We start from the raw sequence: 22440 nt of genomic DNA, 5'->3' as shown, positions 1-22440 counted from the left end.
TTTGGCATGCCAAGAGTCGAAGGTTCTACGTGGTCCTTCGAGACATATATGTAATCCTTTGGAATATATATGCGGTACTTCGGTACACTTATTTGGTCCATTGGAATATGTATATGGTTCTTAAGGAGTGGTCCTTCGGGGCATAGTGGTCCTTCGGGACATCGTGGTCCTTCGGGACATTGTAGTCCTTCGGGGTATAGTGGTCTTTCAGGACATAGTGGTCATTCAGGACAAATTCTAAGTGCCACTAGTGGGAATATTACGAGTTGTGGTGACAACATATGTGCACAACCTCTATGTACTCACATATCTTTAGTTCTCACATTTTTACATGGGCTAACAAAGAGATAACAATAAACATATTACATGTGACGTATATGCTTTTGTGATATGAATTGTATTACATGATTTATATGATGATGTGTGTATTGTTTGGTTAAATGAGTCATATGTTGGTTAAAAATGTTAGGTACAAGAGGATATGATTAAAATATATAAATGATAATAATATTGATAGTGAAATAAGGTTAATGATGGAAATGACGAGTGATGTGTATATGTGTACATTTGATTATATATAATGTTATATTGTTTTGTGTGATAACATGATATGATATGTTCATACATGGTTAAGTAGTTAGGGTTTCCTTTATAAGTTTAATACCTCACTAAGTCATAGACTTAGTGTGTGAATGTTTCACGCGTAGGTTTCAAGAAGGTTAAGGAGCAAAGAGGAGCAAGACATGTCAACTCTCCTTTACTTTAATCAGATCAAACAAAAGTTTTGAATCATATGTATTTTGTTATTTGAAAGTTGTTGGAATGTAATTAATGTTTTGAATTATATATGCTCTGATCAGTTTTGAAGATATTTTATATGTAATAATATGAATTATAAAATTTTATTTAATATAAGTGGAAAATTTTCATATTTGTATACAAGTATAATTTTTGAAAAGTCAATGTGACACCTCGGACTCGGATCTGAGTTAGATACGGGTTTGGGATGTTACAAGCAATCCTAGTTGAATTTTTTTGTTCGTTAAACCATTATAGAAGGACTAGTGGATGACATTTTATTGGATGCACACAACTACTTTAGGTTTGGATCAATAGTCATTTTTGAAAAATGGATGTGATTTCTTACCGCCGTTCAGTATGACGTATTCACCATTGGAGGAATTCCTTACACAAAAATGGAGAGAATGTGTTCCGAAGGAAACGTGGGCGAAGGTATTTATGCACCTCCAATAGAAAAATATCGTATGGAGAGCACCTTGGTTGAGTCATAGTGACATTCTTTATCGATGCAGAGATTCATGCGTAGTAATGTCACTTGGGCTATGGGGAGGAATTGGTTATTCCCCGCTGTTAGCACTTCGGTAGTATGGGGTACGCCAGTTTGTTCCCTCACATATGAGATATCTGGATCCGAGTTCGCATATCATGAAGATAATTACAAGAGGAAAGTCAAGGATATAGTCGAGTTATGGAAGAATATTTTCCGTATAGATGTTGTGGCAGCTAAGGACATGCTTACTCCATACTATATGGAATGGAGGAAGTTGAGAAAAATGACACTATTCCCATACCAGATCATGAAGATACTCGAACCATTGAAGAACATCTTAAACCAATACCTTCTGAGTTGGAGATAGCAAAAAAGGAATTTGAAGTTGAAAAAGATGAAATCAAACAAAGACTGCGGGAGTTAGAAGCTGAAAAATTCTAATGGAAGTTCGATGCCGATACTCAAAAAGATCGAGCAGATAGATTAGAAAATGAACATAAGAAAGTCTTCTCTGAGCTGGAAGATTTGGGAAAAGGGTATCAAGAGTCGGTCGAGAAGAATACAAGCCTGAAAAGATCTTTCGAGTATTGGAAAGACAAAGCCGACAACCTGAAAATGAAGTTTGAAGGACAGTATGACAGGTTAAAGACTTTCCAAAGACAATTATTAGAATGTCAACGCCATAACAAACGGTTGAAGACCAAGGTAACTGATTTGGAAAGATCCCTTCAAAAGCAGCAGGAACATGATAACAAAACTATAGCCAAATGGGATGGATGAATTCAATGGTGTTTTCTTTAGGAACATGCTCAACAAAGGGTGAAAGCTAGATATGCAGTCATTCAAGACTTGTTAGAGTAGGTACAGAAAGCGGCACGCCACTTGCATGGTTTGGAAAGAGAAGCCGAGGTGGCTCGACAAGGTATTCAACAAGTTATCAACCTATTAAAAGTTATTTGGAGTCTAGAGGATCTAGCTAGAATGTACCTTTGCATTGTTTTTTGGTCTCTTAGAAGTAATAATTTTGTCCCAATAAAGACTATTTATAATAACATACACATTTTGGATCAATGCCTCAAAAATTCTTGCATCATGCATTTTTTGCATATTTTCTTTGCATTTTTAATTTATTTACATTCAATTTAACTAACAAAAAATTTCTCATCGAAAAAAGAAACAAACACTGGACACACCTCATCAAGCACTAGACACATCCCATTCTCACAATACCCATTCAAAGAAGAAAAAGATGGAAGCTAAGAGCGCTCAACTTGAGGAAAATATACTAAAATTGCAAAAAGAGCTTGAGGAGAAAATGAGTCAGAATAATCAAAATACCTTGGATTCTATCACCAAGAAGCAAGAGTCACTAGTTGATCAGATCGTTGCAAAGTTGTCTGGCTTAAATCAAATGAGTGCCCCAGGGGTAGGGGCATCTGAAGGGGTGATTGTACCACTACCCCACAGCTGGTTATCTTACCTAGAATCTTACCAAGACTTCAAGGGGACTCATCTGCTACAAAACCACAAGCTTCAGCTGCTGGAAAAGCACAAGTTTTGTCTGCTGCAAAAGCATAAGACTCTGTAACCAACCCCCAGAATAACCCAGATGATTATCGTATTTCAGATTTTAATGAAGAGGATAAAACAAAGAAGATTGAGGAGAAGATCAAGCAGTTGGAAGATCAAATGAAGGCGGTCAGAGGAGAAGACATTTATAATGAGGTTGACGTTTTGGAATTAAGTTTCGTATCAAATTTGATTTTTCCTCATAAGTTTAAAGTCCCAAATTTTGAGAAGTTTGATGGGAATAGTTTCCCTTTATCCCACATTACCATGTTCTGTCGAAAAATGACAGGATATGTAGGAAATGAACAACTTCTGATTCACTACTTTTAGGAGAGTCTAACAGGTTCAACCATCCAATGGTACAACTAGTTGAACCGTTCACATATCAGGACGTGGAAAGATCATTCCAAGTCATTCTTGGAGCAATACAAGTAAGTAAATGATATGAGGTCAGATCGTGTTATGCTACAAAGTATGGAAAAGAAGTACAACGAAAACTTCAGACAATATGCACAACGATTGAGGGATTTAGCCGTGCAAGTTCATCCACCTTTGGATGAAAAAGAGACAAGAAAACTTTTCGTACATACCTTAAGGCTCCTTACTTCTGGCATCTGGTTACAATTATGTTCAGGAACTTTTCAGATTTGGTTATGGCAGGAGAGATTGTGGAAACGACCATTAAGCAAGGAAAGATAAAATGAGGTAAGTCAAGTATAAAACCTCCTATGAAGAAGAGAGAATGAGATATTAACAACATTAACACTTTTAATACCAAAACAAAGTGTTACGATCTCTAAGTCAAAACCAACTGCAATTGTACCATCAGGTACTTCTAGACAATGTATGAGAGAACCAAAAAGGGAAAATGAGCATTTCGATCCAATTTCCATGACATACAAGAAACTTTACCAATAGTTTTTCAACACACATGTGGTGTTACCATACCAGTAGAACCACTAAAGCCCCCATACCCCAAGTGGTATGATGAAAAAACACATTGTGAGTATCATGGTAGTGTCCCAGGGCATGCTATTGAAAACTGCCTCAACTTTTAAAAGATCGTTCAAAGGATGCACAACAAGAATTGTATTTATTTCAACAACTCAGAAACACTTAACGTTGTGCAAAACCCTCTTCTTAACCACCAAGAAAGCGGGGTTAATGCAATCATCGAGGAGACAGAAAAGAGAGTCAAAACAATTGTTTCTAAAGTGAAGTCTCCTCTGGCTTGGGTAAGGAGGCAAATGGTAAAGGCAAAAGTTCCTACACAATATTATAACACATCATTATACGAAGGTAGTAACCATTGTAGTTATCATAATGAAGAGGGATATGATGTGAATGAGTGTTCCAAATTTAAAACTTTGATCTAGCTAATGATGGACAGGAAGAAGCTGGAATTCTATGAGGAAAGAAAAAGACACTCCAGAAGCCGATGTTTGTGCGAATAGAGATTCATCTAACAAGGGATATGGCACGTGCCACCCTTTGATAATCACCCCTAAGGCGAAGATGGTGGATAAGGCACCGACAAAGGTTGTGATAGTGGCACTAATACCTTTTTTGTAAAAAGACAACAAAAAATTACTTTGGAAGTATGAATGCCAAGTGAGTTTTTTGAAGGAATATGTTAACGAAGCGGGACATTCTGTTGGGAAGTACTATTCTAGCTTCTCCCCAGAAAATGCTTGAACCATTCAAAGAAGATGAACCGGAAATGAAAGAGCACATAAGAGAGAAGGAAGTTGTGGAGTTTTTGAAGTTCCTGAAACACAATGAATACATCATTGTGGAACAACTATATTGCTTGTCAACACACATTTCAATGTTTACACTATTGATGAGTTCGGAGGCATACAAGAAGGCACTACTGAAGGTCTTCAATCAAACAATTTTGCCAAAATACATATCAGCCAATAAGTTGGATCGACTGGTTAACAATATCCAGGCTGATAATCTAATCTCATTCTCTGATAATGAGATTACATCCCGTGGAAGGGGCCAGGCTAAAGCGTTACATATCACTATTCGTTGTAAGGGGTATGCTTTACCGAGTGTATTAATTGATAATGGCTCTGCCCTTAATGTAATGCTTTTGATCACTCTTAAGAGGTTACCAGTGGATACGTCCCACATGATAACATGCCAGAGTATGGTCCAAGCATTTGACGGGACAAAGAGGGAGGTACTCGGCAAAATTGAAGTACCATTGACCATTGGGCCCGCGACATACAACGTAGAGTTCTTGGTGATGGACATTATGCCTTCTTACAACTACCTTTTATGAAGTCCATGGATTCATCAAGTTGGGGCAGTACCATCAGCACTACACCAGAATGTCAAGTTTGTTATTGACAGGGCTCTTGTAATCATCAATGCAGAAGAAGGCATAGTGGCAAGCTTGACCACCGATGACCTTTATATAGATGTGAATGAGGAGGCTTTGGAGTGTTTGTTTCTGATTTTTGGAGTTTGTTAATGCCATATTTATGGTTGAAGAGGGTGAGATCTCCAAACCTATATTCTCATATTGTACCAAGATGGAAATCAAACAAACTTTGGGGAAAGATACAAATACAGGAAAATGATTCGGGAGTTCTCTACCAAGAAGAGTTAGCCCCATTTTTCTTGTTGTCAAGCTAGACCAGTTTGGGCTTATATATCAGCCCAATCATCAACAAAGAAAGATAGAGGTTTAAAGGTGCCAATAAAGAAGGGAGACAAGATTAACTGGAAAATAAGTTCAATGGGAACCAATGTTAAGAAAATAAACCCAATTGAAAATATTACTTTATGTATTTCATCATCATAATAATGTTTACATACTATACTATTTATATAATACAATTAATAACAATAATATGTAACTAATTGATTACTAATTGTTGTAACTAATTATAAACTAACTAGCTACATATTATCTCAACAAATAATAAATGATATTATATTTTTATGTTAATAATATATAACAAATTATATTATAAAAATAATATTTTAATAATAATATTCACATAAATAATATTAAATAAAATATTCTAATATTTTAATAATACTAATAATATTTTTCTAATAACTAATATTATTTATTATATATAATATTTATAATAAATAATTTTTAAAAAAATTACTAACCAATAAGAAATATTACAATATTATTCAAACACCGTAAAATGATTTCAAAAAAATTATTTTTCACAAATATAATTCATTTTACAAAAATAATTTTCTAAATTATGTTTTCCATGAAATAAACAAACCCTTAATATTTTCTAATAAGAAATGATTTTATTTTGTTAAATTATTGTACTTAGACTAATGTTAAATAGTTTACACATAAACAAAACCCATTTCATGGGAAACAAACTGATTATTTTATCTTTTAAAAAATATTATTAATCTCAATGTTATTAAAAAAATAAATTCTGTGGCTAGTGGAGCCATTAACGCCACGTCCCTTCGGTGATGCTTCTCTATTTTCAAAGGCATAAACTTCTTGTCACGTGTGTCAAAAAAGATAAATAAATAAATCCATTATTGGGAAGAATTTATCTCTCACTTGACTCAGAAAAATAAAAAATAATGTCTTCAATCTTAGCCTTGGCGTTGGTTCTCATTGGAACGCTATGTTCCTTCTTCTACATCTTTTGCACCACTGTATTCCGCCAAAACCATGACAACAATGGTCAGAAAATGCCACCGGGTCCCCGTGCCATACCGATAATCGGCAACCTCCATATGCTAGGAAAGCTTCCACACCAAAGTCTTCATCATCTAGCCAAAAGATACGGCCCCATAATGTCAATAAGGCTAGGCTCTATACCAACAATTAGGGGTTATCTCAGGAAAGGCGGGCTAATATACGGCGTTACCGGATACATTAAAAGATATTTAACAAATTCGGTTTAGCGCTACCAAAAATGTTGAGTAATAATAATGTAGTAGGTCTAAGTCATGAAGAAATATTAAAAAATTTGGCAACCGGCAAACTTAACTTGTAGGTTTGTGTCGATCCAAATAAAAAATGTATCGATCTATATCAATATAAAAGGTAAAAATATGAGAAAACCAATCACGAAAAGACAAAACCGATAAAGCGCTACCGGATATATTGAAAGTGTCGATACTTTAATATAAGTATCGACACTTTGGGAATTTAAAAGAGAAGCAGTTTTAGCGCCTATAAAGTGTCGATACTTTATAAAAATGTATCGATCCACAACGATATAAAAGGTAAAAATATGACAAAACCGGTATCAAAATGATAAAACCGGTAAAGAGCTACTGGATATAATGAAAGTGTCGATACTTTAATATAAGTATCGACACTTTGTGAATTTAAAAGAGAAGCAGTTTTAGCGCCTATAAAGTGTCGATACTTTAAAAAAATTTACCGATCCACAATGATAGAACAGGTAAAAATATGACAAAACCGGTATCAAAATGATAAAACCGGTAAAGTGCTACCAGATATATTGAAAGTGTCGATACTTTAATAAGTACACGTAATAAATTATCGATATTTTCAAAGAAATAGGTAATTATCCTATCGAAAGTATCGACACCTGACATAAAAGTATCGACACTTGTGTAATTGTATCGATTAAATATAAATAACATATCCGATGAAAATATAAAGAACATAGCTAAATATCCTCTGAAAATACATAGAACGGACGAGTTTTTGAAATCGAAGCGTAATTGTTGCTGCATTTTAGAAGGCGTTTCTAAAGCAAAGTTTGTTTGTTTGTTGCTGCAGTCGAATCGAAAAGTACGTTGTCGAAACCCTTGTTTTTTATTATTATAGTAATCAGAAATAGGGTTTTTATGTGTTATTTGGGGTTTTGGAGTAAAGAAGCATTTGAGACCGATTTCAGGTAGAAAGTGATTCAAGGTAAATTATAAATGTCGATACTTTTATTAAATATTATAGGTAGAAAATGATATTATAGGTTGTATAAATATTTCGACACATTTTGTAGTGGCCATTCAAATTCATTTGAAGAAAACTGTTTTACCATAAGAGTAGTTATGTATATTTGTATATTGAATAAAGTGTATGTAACAAGTATTTGATTTGATTTGCTTAAACTGATACATGAAGGAAAAATAGAGTCAATGGGTGGAAAAATTGTTAGTGGCGCAGATGACTTTGAAATTGAGGCCGAGACTCGAAAGCAACCAAATGGTGGATATATGTACTTCTAGTAAGTATCAATGTCTTTTTGTTATTATTGTTGAAATGGTAATTCGATTAAAGTATTTAAGAACTTTAAATTGATGACAAATTTTAAATGTTGACAGTATGACCGAATGCCAAAGGATGAAGGAAGGTGGCGAACATATCGGCTTGGTATGTAAATTGAAATTGACATTGAGTATTATTTAGCGTTAATGTATTGATTAAGAAACGTTTATGCTTAATATTAGGTGAGAAATTATGTGTTGTAGAAATGAAATTCGATGAGCGGTGCTGATAAGGAACCTCACATCGCACAGTCAAAGATGGATAGTGAAGAATACAAAGAATGGAGGAAATCACATGAAAAGAAGGTATTCATTAAACTTTTAAATACGTTGATACAAAATATATAAGAACTATAACATTATATATTGTTAAAAAATGTAGGAAGTGTCGACAAGGTGCAGCATTAAAAGGGTGAATTCATTAATTAAACACCTTAAGGATAAGGGTCAGTTGAATGTGCTGAGAGAAATAGGGTTTGGATCATTGGTAAGAGTAAGGGATCGACCTATTCAGAGGGAATTGTGTCGATCCTTGATGGCGTAATTTGATTTCAAACAATGTATTGGTAAGTATGGTGATTTTTCATTTTCTCTCAGGATCCATATGCTGCAGCCGTCTTGGGGGTAAAAAATGAAGGCACAAGTGTTGTATAAGTCTCTAAGAGTAAGAACTAGAAAGCACATGCCTCCAAATATGGTTTGAAGCAGAAGGTGGCATATGGTGAACTTGAAGAGGAAATCAAAAGTGGATCTTACGGGGGGATGAGCTGAAGGCCAGAGTTCTATTGTACCTTGTCGGGATCTTTCTTTGTCCAACGGGTGATACGTCAACGAACAAGGACTTTATGAAGCTCATTTGTGATAAAGGCTTGAAGGGTGAATTCAATTGGGCTAAACATGTCCATTTAAGATTGATTGAATCAATAATCACCTTTAAAAAGGGCAGCCAGAGATACCTCAAAGGGTGATTAGCAATCTTAGAGGTAAATGAGTTGAAGAACTTTTTTTATATAAAATGATAGTATAGTTATTATATAAAATTATAAATTTTATTATAAATGCATTGTTGCACTGTTCAATTTTTGGTCAGGCTGTGAGGCAATGCCAGCTTATGAAAGAACCGGAGTGGCACGCATCCGTGCATGGGGAAGGAAGAGGTGGTTAGAGTGATGGCGAAGTTAAAGTTGGATAGATAGAGGAAGCAAGAAAGGGTAATAAATGTAATTAAATAATATTAAGAATATAATCAATTTCTTAATATTGTAATTTAATTTTGAAGGTTATTGGCAAGGAGGTAGAGGAGGCAGAGGAGAAGAAAGAAGAGATGGTTGTATTGAGGGATGACGGTGAGGGGGATGACGGTGAGGGAAAACAGAGTAAATTCGATATTTTGATGTCTGAATTGGATGATATCAAAACAATCCAATTTGATATCATGAAAAGACAATCAAGAGTCTAAGAGAAACTTGAAAGAGTCTAAGAGAAATTTGAGAGAGTCTAAGAGACACTTGAGAGGCATAAGGGGGAAGTGGAAGAAAAAATAGATGGAGTGGTGAAAGAAGTTGAGGTGTTGAGGGGTAAAGTGGTGAAAGATGTTGAGGGGTGATCTTAAGATAGTGATGGGTGAAAAAATTGATGGAGTGGTGAAGGATGTTGTGGAATTGAGGAGTGAACTTACGGGGGTGAAGGGGGTGGTTGATCAATACTTGGATGAAGGGTGAAATAAAAGATATGAAGAGCTATGTATAGCAAAAATCTGATGAACTGAAAAAATATGAAGAAGAAAAGAGGGAGGAAGAAGAAAAGATGGAGGAAATGAGGAGGAAGGATGTCGATGTGATCTATACACCGGAGAGTGTTATAGATGCAAATTTGGATTCGGAATGTCCTGCACCCCAGAAGAAGAAGAAAAAGGTAAGTTGAATAAATGAAAACATAATTTGATCTTTATCATGTTGTTGTGACAAAATTTTGTATGCAAAATTTTAGGTTGAAAAAGCGGATATTCCAAGCGGAATTGATGACATTGAAGCTGTAATTTGTGATTATTTATGGAATAGTGGGTTAGAATCGGGATAAGTGAAATATATTGCTTTGTGAGTGATATTTAAATATTTCATGACAAGATATTAATCCTAATGATTCATACAGATATTTTGTAATCTCAATGGGAAATCAATTCTCTAGTGTATCCGACGTTGCAACATTAAAGCCTACGGAATGAGTTGGCAGTGTGGTAAGTAGAAAGTACAAAATGTTAAAACCTATTGAATATGTTCTGATTGTGTAATTAATTTTTTTAGGTTATTGATTTGCTCACCTGGACAGTATGCTACGATTCGAAAAAGACACTCCGGAGGATTGGCTACCTTCCATACCACTTAGCGGTGAGTTAAATTAATAAATGTTGAAAAATAGTGTTATAGACGGCAAATTAATAATGATTGTTGCGAAATTGCAGCAACAGGTGTTAGATGCCAACATCAAAGAAAGTGTTGAGAGTATTGCTACCTTTTAGGGTCCCATATTGGGTAACTATGTGAAATTCACCGACTATGAGAAGGTAAGACACCATACAAATTGCAAATGATGTTTTCGGATATAGAATGTTGAATTTTGTCAAATTGGGTGTGAAATTTGTTATAGATCATGATCACAATAAACTACCATAATTCACATTGGTATCTATTGGTGGTGGATATGGTAGATCGTGTTGCAACAATATATGATAGTATGTTTACATCTGAAGCAACTAAACAGAGAGTGAAGGATGCTAAGAGATTAGTATATATGTATGTATGCATGAAAGGACATTATGTATTATAATGCATAATTTGTTTGGATCATAACTTCATATTTTTTAATGCATATTAAAATATTAGATAGTTATAATAAGAAACGCATTTGGGTAGAAAAATGTATATCTCTAGGAAAGTTCTCCTTGAAAAATTTCAAATTTGTGGAGCATAAGAGGAATGAGCAATTGAATAGGTATGATATGTTATCATAAATAGAAAGCTTAATTTATTCAGGCTTCATAATTGACATGTATGGTTTTCAAATTTTGTAACAGATATGATTGCGGCATGTATGTGATGATATGGATGGAATCGATCGGTTCTACAGGGGCAACTGGTGATTTTGTAAGTGGAATTAAAAATCCGTTTGCGGATAAATTGTTAAAAGTCGTAGATTGAATATTGTGGTTTACAATACTTAACGTTCTGATAATTTGAATATAAGTTGTTAGAGAGTGGGATCGATCGCGAATATTAAACGATCTTGTAAGCCACAATCAAAATCAACTAAGACAGGAGATAACAAAAGCTGCCATGAGACACAAGAATAACAAAATGATGCGATGATGTAAATGTAGGGTTAATTTTGTATACGATTTATAATTTTGTATGTGAATGTAATTATGTATGAGATGGGAAAAGTTAGCAGTATGTTGTTGTACATGTTTCTTATACACAGTAAGAGTCATGTTGATACTTACGATATATGGAGATAGTTGTCTACATTATTCCAAATGTCATCATAATTATCATCATGTGCGGGATGGAATGGCCATTCCATATTGAGAGTATGTACAATAACTATAAAATTCAATAACTTTAAAGTAAAAGGTAAATTTACAATGCAGTTGGTAAAAATAGACTTTTTAATGAAAAATTAATAAACATAAAGATTTGTTTCCAACATTTTGTCCAGTATGGTTCCCAAACATAAAGTTTCCAAAAAATAAGTAAGTATATGTGTCGATACATTTATAAAAAGTATCGAACCTAAAAACATCGAAACCAATAATTATAATTTAATAGGTAATTTTGTAATATAACCGGTATAAATATACCGATTTTATGAGAGAATAGGTCTACAATATGTATCGACACTTTTTAATATTATGTCGATACTTTTTGTCCAGAATAAATGCCCAAAAAGGTGCACCCATAATACATTTATAAAAGTATCGATCCCAGAAATATCGAAACCTATAATTATAATGTAATAGGTAATTTTTCAATGTAACAGGTGAAAATATATCGGTTTTATGAGAGAATAGGTCTACAACATGTATCGATACTTGTGGAATTTGTGTCGATACTTTTGGTCTATAATCAAAGTCCAAAAAGGGTGCACCCATAAAGTGTCGATACATTTTTAAAAAACGTCGATCCCAAAAACATCGAAATCCATAATTATAATATAATAGATAATTTTATAATATAACAAATATAACTATATTGGTTTTATGAGAGAATATGTCTACATAATGTATCGACACTTATGGAATTTGTGTCGATACTTTTTTCCCAGAAGGAATGCCCCAAAGGGTACACCCATAAAGTGTCAATACATTTATAAAAAGTATCGATCACAAAAACATCTAAACCCATAATTATAATGTAATAGGTAATTTTTCAATGTAACCGATGAAAATATACCGGTTTTATGAGAGAATAGGTTTACAACATGTATCGATACTTGTGGAATTTGTGTCGATACTTTTGGTCCAGAATCAAAGTCCAAAAAGGTTGAACGCATAAAGTGTCGATACATTTTCAAAATGTGTCGATCCCAAAAACATCGAAACCCATAATTATAATCTAATAGGTAATTTTGTAATATAACTGGTATATTTATACCGGTTTTATGAGAGAATAGGTCTACAACATGTATCGACACTTTTTAATTTTGTGTCGATACTTTTATGTCCAGAATGAATGCCAAAAAGGGTGAACTCATAAAGTGTCGATACATTTTCAAAAAGTGTTGATCCCAAAAATATCGAAACCCATAATTATAATGTAATAGGTAATTTTGTAATATAACCGATATAAATATGCCGGTTTTATAAGAGAATAGGTCTACAACATGTATCGACACTTTTAATTTAGTGTCGATACTTTTAAATAACGCAGTTTTTCTTCCTTCATTATATATATATATATATGTAATATAGCAAACCCTAAATTGATAAACCCTAAATTGATAAACCCTAAAGGCAATTCTCTTCTCTTTCTCTCTGACGAATACCAGCGTTCATAACAGTTACGATCAGTTATTCATGTAAATTTATCGATATTATGGTATTGATTTCCAGATTGGACACTTGTTTTCCCTTCTTGTGTTCGATAGGTATGTTATCGAAACCCTAATTTTTTAGAAAGTCTTTGAAAAGAGGGGTTAGGTTTTAAAGTTTGTTGTTTGTGAATGATTATAGGTTGCAAGTTCAATATTTGTCCGCGAAGATGATGACCTTCAAATGGAGCCCTAGCGTATCAATATTGAAGAAAATCAAAAGTGACCAGTAAGTATCAATGTATTCACGTAATTGTTCTTGAAATGATAATTGGATTAAAGTATTTAGTCCAATTTAATTGATTCAAATCTCTACAGTCTGACTGAATGCAAAAGGATAAAGGAAGCTCATAATCATGTTGACAACATAGCCAATAAAACCCCTTGCAGGGTCCAAATGGTAAGCTAGGAATTGGTAAGGCAAGCTTCCTTTGAGGGTTTAGTGTTTAGAGACCTCCAATATAAGGAGTGCATGATTGAACATTACGTATAATAGTTGTATTCAGTTGTTGAAGAATTGTTTTTAATTTTATATAAGGATAGTTGTTGTGATATACGTTCACGTTTCAGGACCAAGTAGTTAGATGCGTGCAGTAACCTATATCCTCGAGGCAGAGCACAAGAAATCTGGCACTAAAATATTTACCAAGAGCGGTAGCTTTTGCTCTGCATGAAGACCGAACCTAGAATCAACTTTGCAATTATGCCTATCATGCTGAAAACAACCTACTGAATAATAGGATTTGCATACAACTGCAAGTATTTTAAACCCTAAACACAACTACTCACATGGAAAATTATGCAATAGAGATGTCAATCATGTTATGGGAAATCCTTACATCTTTGTTGTATAATTTTCCATATAAGAAGTTGGGTTTAGGGTTTAAATTGCTTACAGTTGTGTGCAAATCCTATTTTTCAGCAGGTTCTCTTCAACATGATAGGCATAATTGCAAAGTTGATTCTAGGTTTGGTCTTCATTTAGAGCAAAAGCCACCGCTCTTAGTAAATCTTTAAGTACCAGATTTCTCGTGCTGTACCTCGAGGATATAGGCTACTGCACGCATCTAACTACTTGGTTCCGAAACATAAATGTATATCACAACAACTATCCTTATATAAAATTAAAAATAATTCTTCAACAAACTGAATACAACTATTATACGTAATGTTCAATCATGCACTCCTTACGTTGGAGGGCTCTAAACCCTAAACCCTCAAAGAAATCTTATCTTACCAATTCCTAGCTTACCATTTGGACCCCCAGGTTTTATTGGCTATGCAGTCAACATGATTAACCTAGATAATCCTAGTTACAGAACTGATTCTGGCCATGATTGCGGGAGATTATAGTGTACAAATTGTTTGGCATTTATGTTATGATGCAGATGAAATATTAAATGGTCTCGTAAGCCACAATCAAAATAGACTAAGAGAGTAAATTTTGTTAATGTAAGGTTAATTTTGTATAAGTTACATACGATTTATAATTTTATATGTGATGTAATTATGTATGAGATGAGAAAAGTTAGCAATAGGTTGTTTTACATGTTTCTTATACATAATAGGAGTCATTTTGATACTTACGATATATGGAGATCGTTGTCATCACGTGCGAGACTGAATGGCCATTCCATTCTGTCTTCGAATAAATCAGTTGATGTAGGTTGTGTGCTCGTATTCAAACTGAGCTTGACTTGAGGACATGTTAGTTTGTTATGTCCCTCACCGTTGCAGTACCCACATCTCCTAATTCTCTTCTCGACCTTATTCTTCGGTACTTCTTTTCACTTACGTTGTTTTCGTTGAGGGTCACGAACATTGTTTACTATATTGCTCTGGTTGACTGAATCATTCAAACCAAACGAGTTTTCAAATTCTTCTATTAGTCTTTTCATCTAATCTCTTACGGTTTTGAAAGAAACGTATGTCTTTGATATAATGTAGCATAACCTACTTGACGTTGAACGTAGAGCAGTGAACCTTGCCATTTGCATTACTTCCGGAGGCACATTAAAGTCAACATAACTGGGTGGAGAAGCCTTCGTATCCTTAGTCCACCTACTTTGAATCAAAGTCCCGAACAAATATGTGTAATCCAAGTGCTTCAAGCTGTGAAGTTGATGGCGATACGAAAGTCCAAAGGTCTCGAATTTTTTGCAGGAGCAAATTAAGGTTTCTGTACGAGAATCAAACTAATTTCAAATGTCCTATTTTTTCCTTTGTACTTTGAAAAAATATAATGTTGACATTCATCTGATAAGGACTGAATATCTTCCTCAATCCGGTACAATGTCTCCCGTAGAAGTTCATCTTGGAACGCATGAAAAGATTCACGAGTAAAAATCTCAGAAGCGTGGCTTTCAAGGTCGACCAGTTTTGTGATCTAGAAGGGCTTCGTCTGGGAACTTAAGTAATCCACTTTCAACTCGTTCATACGCATTCTACTAATTCCATCTTCAATTTCACGAACAACATCTAAATATGTCTTCTTGTGTTTCAGTGCAATCGCTAGCGAAGCATTCATAGACTCACACATTTGTGTTGAGCAAATATTGGCAAAGAAATAATCGGTTAGATATGCTTGTGCCCGTAAGTGCCGAGTATTTCCCTTCTCAATCACTCATGGATGTTTTTCGACTTTGAATTCTGAAACAACCGAACGCCATTGAATGTCAAATTCATCGGTTGTCCACCAAGAAGCCATGCATTTTTAGAATGCTGTTGTAAATTTTGGGTCACCAATGTTAGCTTGTGCATTGCGAGAAAGATGCCAAGAACATAATCTGTTCTTAGCATAAGGGATAAAAAATTTGATAGCCCTCTGCATTGCCCTATCCCCATCGATGATAACTGAAATAGGTGATTTATTCATCATGGCTTCTAAAAAATTCTATAGCACCCACTCGAAATATTGAGACGTCTCGTCAACGATTATGGCAGTGGCAAACACAATTGTGTTATGGTGATGATTGACACCGATAATAGGCATAATTGGTCGACCATACAAATTATCTTTGTACGTTGTGTCGAACACAATTACATCACCGAAGCATGTGTAATCCGATCTCGATGTAGAATCCGACCAAATAATATTATACAATTCCCCTGATTTGTATACCGAGTATGTCATAAAAAACCCGAGATCATCATATTTCTTATAATCAAAGTAGGCAATAAGCACATTCACATCCCCATTGACGATTTCCTTTGCTTTACCTCTTAGAAGTGCATTGTAGAGGTCTTTATATGTAAATCTAACATTATGATAGCCCCTGCCTGCTGCGTTAAATAGTTCATTACTTGTGACGTGCCAACACCGACCTCTTTCAATGTTATTGCCTCATCGATATCAGCCTTACTTACAGCTCTATTAGAATGCATAAATGGTGTCATAGCAGGTGTGCACAATGCATGATTATGTTTCTGATAAGACTTACTTATAACCTAGTGATCGTTTGTATTTGTTGCTGTAACTACGACTCTAGCCTTACATCCTGTTCTTGTGACTGGCGTATGAGCACGTTGACGATCAACAATATTGTATTTTGATACTCGAAACCCTTCTTTGGAACAACAAAATTCTTGTGTCTTCACATTCCCTTCCACGTCAAGCCGTGTTGTTCCCTTACGTGCACTAAACCCATGTTCCCGTGTGAATCCCTTGTAAAAGTACCAAGCTTGATCACGTGAAGAGAATAACTAACCAACCAATCTGTCAGATTCATCAACATTATGTACTTCATGGCATTCCTTGGTTGGCTTAACATTGTCTGCATCAGTATAATCCATGGCAAAAATTTTGTTGTGCAAGTTCAGTGGTCCCAGAGTTCATGGAGATGTAAGTAAAGGTTCATTGAACATGTTTCAGTCGAAGCAGGATGTGGTATAAGTAGTGGTAGTTGAACGGTGAGTACAACATTAAATTCGTAGTACATATTTAGATATGTAAAATAACTACCTAAATATGTGTCAATACATTTTCTACAAGTATCGACCCAAAAAACATCAAAACCAATAATTATAATGTAATAGGTAAATTAAAAATGTAACCGGTATAAATATACCGGTTAATTAGAAAACAGATCAACATAATATATCGACACTTGTGGAATTTGTGTCGATACTTATTGTCCATAATGAATGCCCAAACGAGGTGCACGCATAAAGTGTCGATACATTTATTAAAAGTATCGATCCCAAAAACATCGAAACCGATAATTATAATGTAATAGGTAAATTTACAATGTAACCGATATAAATATACCAATTTTATGAGAAAATAGGTCAGTATAAAGTATCGACACTTGTTAAATTTGTGTCGATACATTTTGTCCATAATGAATGTCAAACGGGGTGCACGCATAGAGTGTCGATACATTTATTAAAAGTATCGATCCCAAAAACATCGAAACGAAAATTACAATGTGATAGGTAAATTTACAATGTATCCGGTATAAATATACCGGTTTTATGAGAAAATAGGTCTAAATAATGTATCGACACTTTTTAAGTTTGTGTCGATACTTTTTTCCAGAATGAATGCCCAACGAGGTGCAAGCATAAAGTGTCGATACATTTAAAATTGTATCGATCCAAAAAACATCGAAACCGATAATTATAATGTAATAGGTAAATTTGCAATGTTACCGGTATAAATATACCGGTTTACTTAGAAAATAGGTTAATCTAAGCGCTACTTATTACATTATATAAGAGCTACCTAATATGTAATTGTACTTTATAATCTTTCCGGTTAAATGCCTATTACATTATATAAGCGCTACCTATTACATTATATAAGCGCTACCTAATATGTTATTGTACTTTATTATATTTCCGGTTAAATGTCTATTTTATTATATAAGCGCTACCTATTATATTATTTAAGCGCTACCTAATATGTTATTGTACTTGATAATATTTTCGGTTAAATGATATAACATAACCGGTGTAAATTTTAACCGATCACGCTGTTTTTTAACCGCCGCACACAAGAACTTCCCCAACAATCGTGGTATCATCACCTGCGGCAGCAGAACTATTCCTCAAAGTCCATGACCTTGTTTTCTCTAGCAGGCCTAAAATGCAAGCTTCAGAATACTTGTCTTATGGTTCCAAGGGCATGGTTTTTACTCAGTACGGTTCCTATTGGAGAACTGTTCGGAAATGGTGTACTTTGCATCTCCTTAGTGCTTCAAAAGTTGAAGAATTTGCCTCAGTAAGGAAGGCGCATCTACGGTCATCGGTTGAATCCGTAAAGAAGTCAGCGGTGGCGGGCGAGGTAGTGGACCTTACCAGAAAGGTCAGCGAGCTTATCGAAGATACCATGTGTCAGATGATTTTCGGACAAGCTAAGGATGATGGATTCAACCTGAGGTCCCTAGTTGATCAAACCATGCATCTCCATGGACTCTTCTGTATTTCAGATTTTATACCTTATCTTGCTCCACTTGACCTTCAGGTTTGTCTCTTCCTTTCCCAAACAATAGTGAATTCTTGGTGATGATGAATAAATTTAACTCAGGTTGATGACTATCCCCCTTCTATACCGTACATCCTCAGGGAATAGGACGACGGCTTCGGAGGACGAGTAAGTTGCTTGATGTAGTGTTCGAGAAAATAATTGATGAACATGTGCAAGGAACCGATCCCAATGGTCTAAAACCTCACAAAGATTTCGTTGATATGATGATTTCCATGTTGAATCAACCAATGAACCCTCACGACGAAGATCAACCCTACATAATTGAAAGAAACAACGTCAAGGCTATATTATTGGATATGACTGCTGCTTCATATGATACTTCAGCTGTCGTCATAGTGTGGGCATTTTCAGAAATTCTAAGGCATCCTCGAGTGATGATTCGTCTCCAACAAGAGTTGGAGGACGTGGTTGGAAGGAATAGACTTGTTGAAGAATCAGATCTATCAAAATTGTTGTATTTAGATATGGTTGTGAAAGAAAGTACGAGGTTACATCCAGTTGCTCCGTTCATAGTTCCACGCGAGTCCATGGAAGATGTTATTGTTGATGGATATTTCATACCAAAGAAATCGAGAATCTTGGTGAATACTTGGTCGATGGCTCGAGACCGGAGTATATGGTCGGAAAATGCTGAAGAATTCTAGCCGGAAAGATCCATTGGTAGTAACATTGATCTCCGAGGACATGATTTTGAACTCATTCCGTTCGGATCAGGTCGTAGAGGATGCCCTGGAATGCAATTAGCCTTGATCACAGTGCGTCTAGTTCTAGCTCAACTAATCCATTGCTTTGACTGGGAATTGCCTGATGGGATGCAGCCTAATGAACTGGACATGAGCGAAATCTTTGGCCTCTTATTGCCAAGGGCTAATCATTTACTGGCAAAGCCAACTTATCGTCTACTTGAATAAAGCAATGTGAAATAAGCTTTAATATTTATTGTCAAATAAATTAAATTGTAATGGAAAAGCTTTAAGTAGATGGTTATTGTTTGATATTTTTAATTTTAATTTTCCTACCATCAAAATTTATATATATTTTACTAATAATCAGTTGGTCCAATAATAATAAGTTGATCCAATAAGATGAGGAACTAGATCTCTTAAGCATGGTCAGAAGTTTAAATTTTAATGTATGCGAATGTAACAAATTGGATTGGGAGAGTCGTCTTCGTCTCTGTATTATCCAATCCGAATTAATCGATCTATAGATCGGATATCGATTATTATACTAAAAAAATTTACATATATTTTAGCGAAGGAAATAATACAACTGGTTTATGGGTAACCAGACTTTTTCTCCGGATCGGTTACATGACTCCCTTCTTAATTTGTTTTTGAAGCAATCATGTAACTGTTTACCTCTTTTCTTTACATTTTAGCTTTTACTTTTTTTTTCTAAAACAGAATCAAGCTTTTTCTTCGAACAGCAAAAAGAAATTAGCAATGTTCGCCGAATGACAAAATATACAAATTATTGCTTCAAAGAAATAAAAAGGCAAGAACAATTATTAGATTACACACCAAGCAAAATCACATCTAAAACAAATGGAACACCATAAACGCACGAATATAAGCATACTTTCAAAGACGATACAACAATATTCAAATTTAGAAAACAACTAGCCAAGCCCTATTATAGACAAGCAAAAATCGCAGTCGAAGCATCCTCATCGAACATAACTCTTTTGAAAATATAAAATGCAAGGTCGCAAGAAAACTTGAGAAACCAAATAACACTTGATTGAACATCTCGACTAGGAATTCATTGAATGACACGTAATCAAACATGAACCCACACCAAAACAAACGAATCGAAACAAAATTAGAGAAATAACTTCATGGCATAACAATCACTTATTCGAAATAAAACCCACACCAAATATTGATCATAACAGCAAAACACCAACAATTGTCCACATTTTTTTATAAAAAGACAGTCCCATCAAAGACATTTATTTAAGACCATGACCACCACACCACACCAGCTCCAACGAGAAACCGACACTGCAAACACACACCAACAAGACATCACTACAAGTTTCTATAGACCATTAAATCTAATAAGTTCAAGCACCACTTGTTCATCTCCCCCAATACTAAAATCGAGTTTTTTTCGCAAACTCTCAAGCTCGATTTGCTTCCTTAAAAATAACTTTCTTTCTTTTTTCTTATCTTCTACTACACGACTATTGGACAAATTAGCACTCACTTCTCCACGCTACAAATGGCATAATCTCCCAAAAGATTGTCTGGCACTGTATGCTCACCGTCAACAACAGCTTCTGCTTTATCTAAAATTAATTGAGCAACAACCGAGCCTTCCAGTTCCACATGATTACAAACCAACTGATCGACCAGATTCAGACCATCTACTTTATCATTACCAGAGCCAGGTAATGAATTTCCCTCGATTAAGGGAAGTGCAATTGTGAGCTCTTACAGACAGCGGAAGTAACCCCGTCCATTTATATTTGAATTTCAAGACGTGCACCCATAACTTATCAAAATTAGCTACAAATTGAAATCCTAGTTTCATGAGAAAAGCCTTGTTACATAGGGCTAATTTCAACTCCAATCCTCCATTTTCTATACCATGTTCCAATTTACAAGGTTGACACCGCTTTTATCATTTGTAAAGCCCCATATAAAGCTTCGAATAATCCTTTTCATATCCTCACACACGCCTTTCGGAATCCATGAGGTTTGCATGGGATAAGTAGGAATCACTCGTAAAACTACCTTAGCAAGAGTGATTCTAACCGCAAGAGAGAGAGTCTTAGCCGCCTAGCCCGACACCCTACTTTTTATCTTATCGACTAAATAGGAATAGGTACATTTAGTAACTCTTTGGTGCAATACCGTGTAGTAACCATTTTTCATCCTTTACCTTACCTTACATTATTATTATTATTATTATTATTATTATTATTATTATTATTATTACAAATCCAAACCCATTTACATACCTAACACCCAAAACCAGACCCAATTACAAATACAAACCCGAGCCCAAACAAAAAATCCCTAGCCCAATACCTAACAAACCCTAATCCTAATATATTCAGCCACTGCCGTCAACGAAGATCTCCACTACCACCACCGACAGCTGCTCTGGTCACCGTAACAGCCCCTGCCAAGAAACCAACAACCCCAAGTCATCATTTCTCACCCAAAATCAGGCTCAACAGTGGCAAATTCAACAAAAATCAGAGGAAGTTTAAGGTATTAAATGACCTTACCTACCCGATTGGGAGGTCATTCCCTGCCATACCCATCATCAACAACCATGAACAAAATGTTAGAATGCATATTAGGTTTTATTTTTTTTACTTTTATCATTGTAGGATGTTGGGTATAAAACCCGAAAATCACTTGTAAAAAAGGATCCCCTTTTGGTATTTTTCGAAAAGCAATAAAAGCTTTAAAGATATTTTTTTGTAGTTCGATTATGAAAAGTTTTTTTTCCTTCTCAGTTCAAATATAAAATATATATATATATATATCTATCTTTGCGGTGGTCGGAGTGAAAAAAAGCTGAAAAGTTGGGGAGCTTTTGGGGTGATTAGGAGTAGTATTTGGTAGTTTTAACCCCGAATCGAGGCTTAAGAGTGTAGATCAGAGAGAATAGTGTCATTTGGGGTCAGTTTAGAAGTGCTGGCCACTATGTGTGGTGGCCGGAACGGTGGTGGGGATGGTGGCTGAGAGGCTGACAAGGGGTCAACCGAGAGAGAGGTAAGGGAAGGTTGAGAGAGTTTTAG

At 35.0% G+C, this 22440-nt stretch overlaps 1 pseudogene; it reads left to right on the top strand.

The window, feature by feature from the left end:
• The first annotated feature begins 6442 nt into the window (after positions 1-6442).
• Positions 6443-19591, top strand: LOC120167631 (annotated as a pseudogene).
• Positions 19592-22440: the final 2849 nt, after the last annotated feature.

The sequence above is a fragment of the Hibiscus syriacus genome, unplaced genomic scaffold (genome assembly GCF_006381635.1).
Source record: "Hibiscus syriacus cultivar Baekdansim isolate YM2019G1 unplaced genomic scaffold, ASM638163v2 tig00003041_pilon, whole genome shotgun sequence".
Taxonomy (NCBI): Eukaryota; Viridiplantae; Streptophyta; class Magnoliopsida; order Malvales; family Malvaceae; genus Hibiscus; species Hibiscus syriacus.
This window is presented reverse-complemented; position numbering and strand designations above follow the sequence as displayed.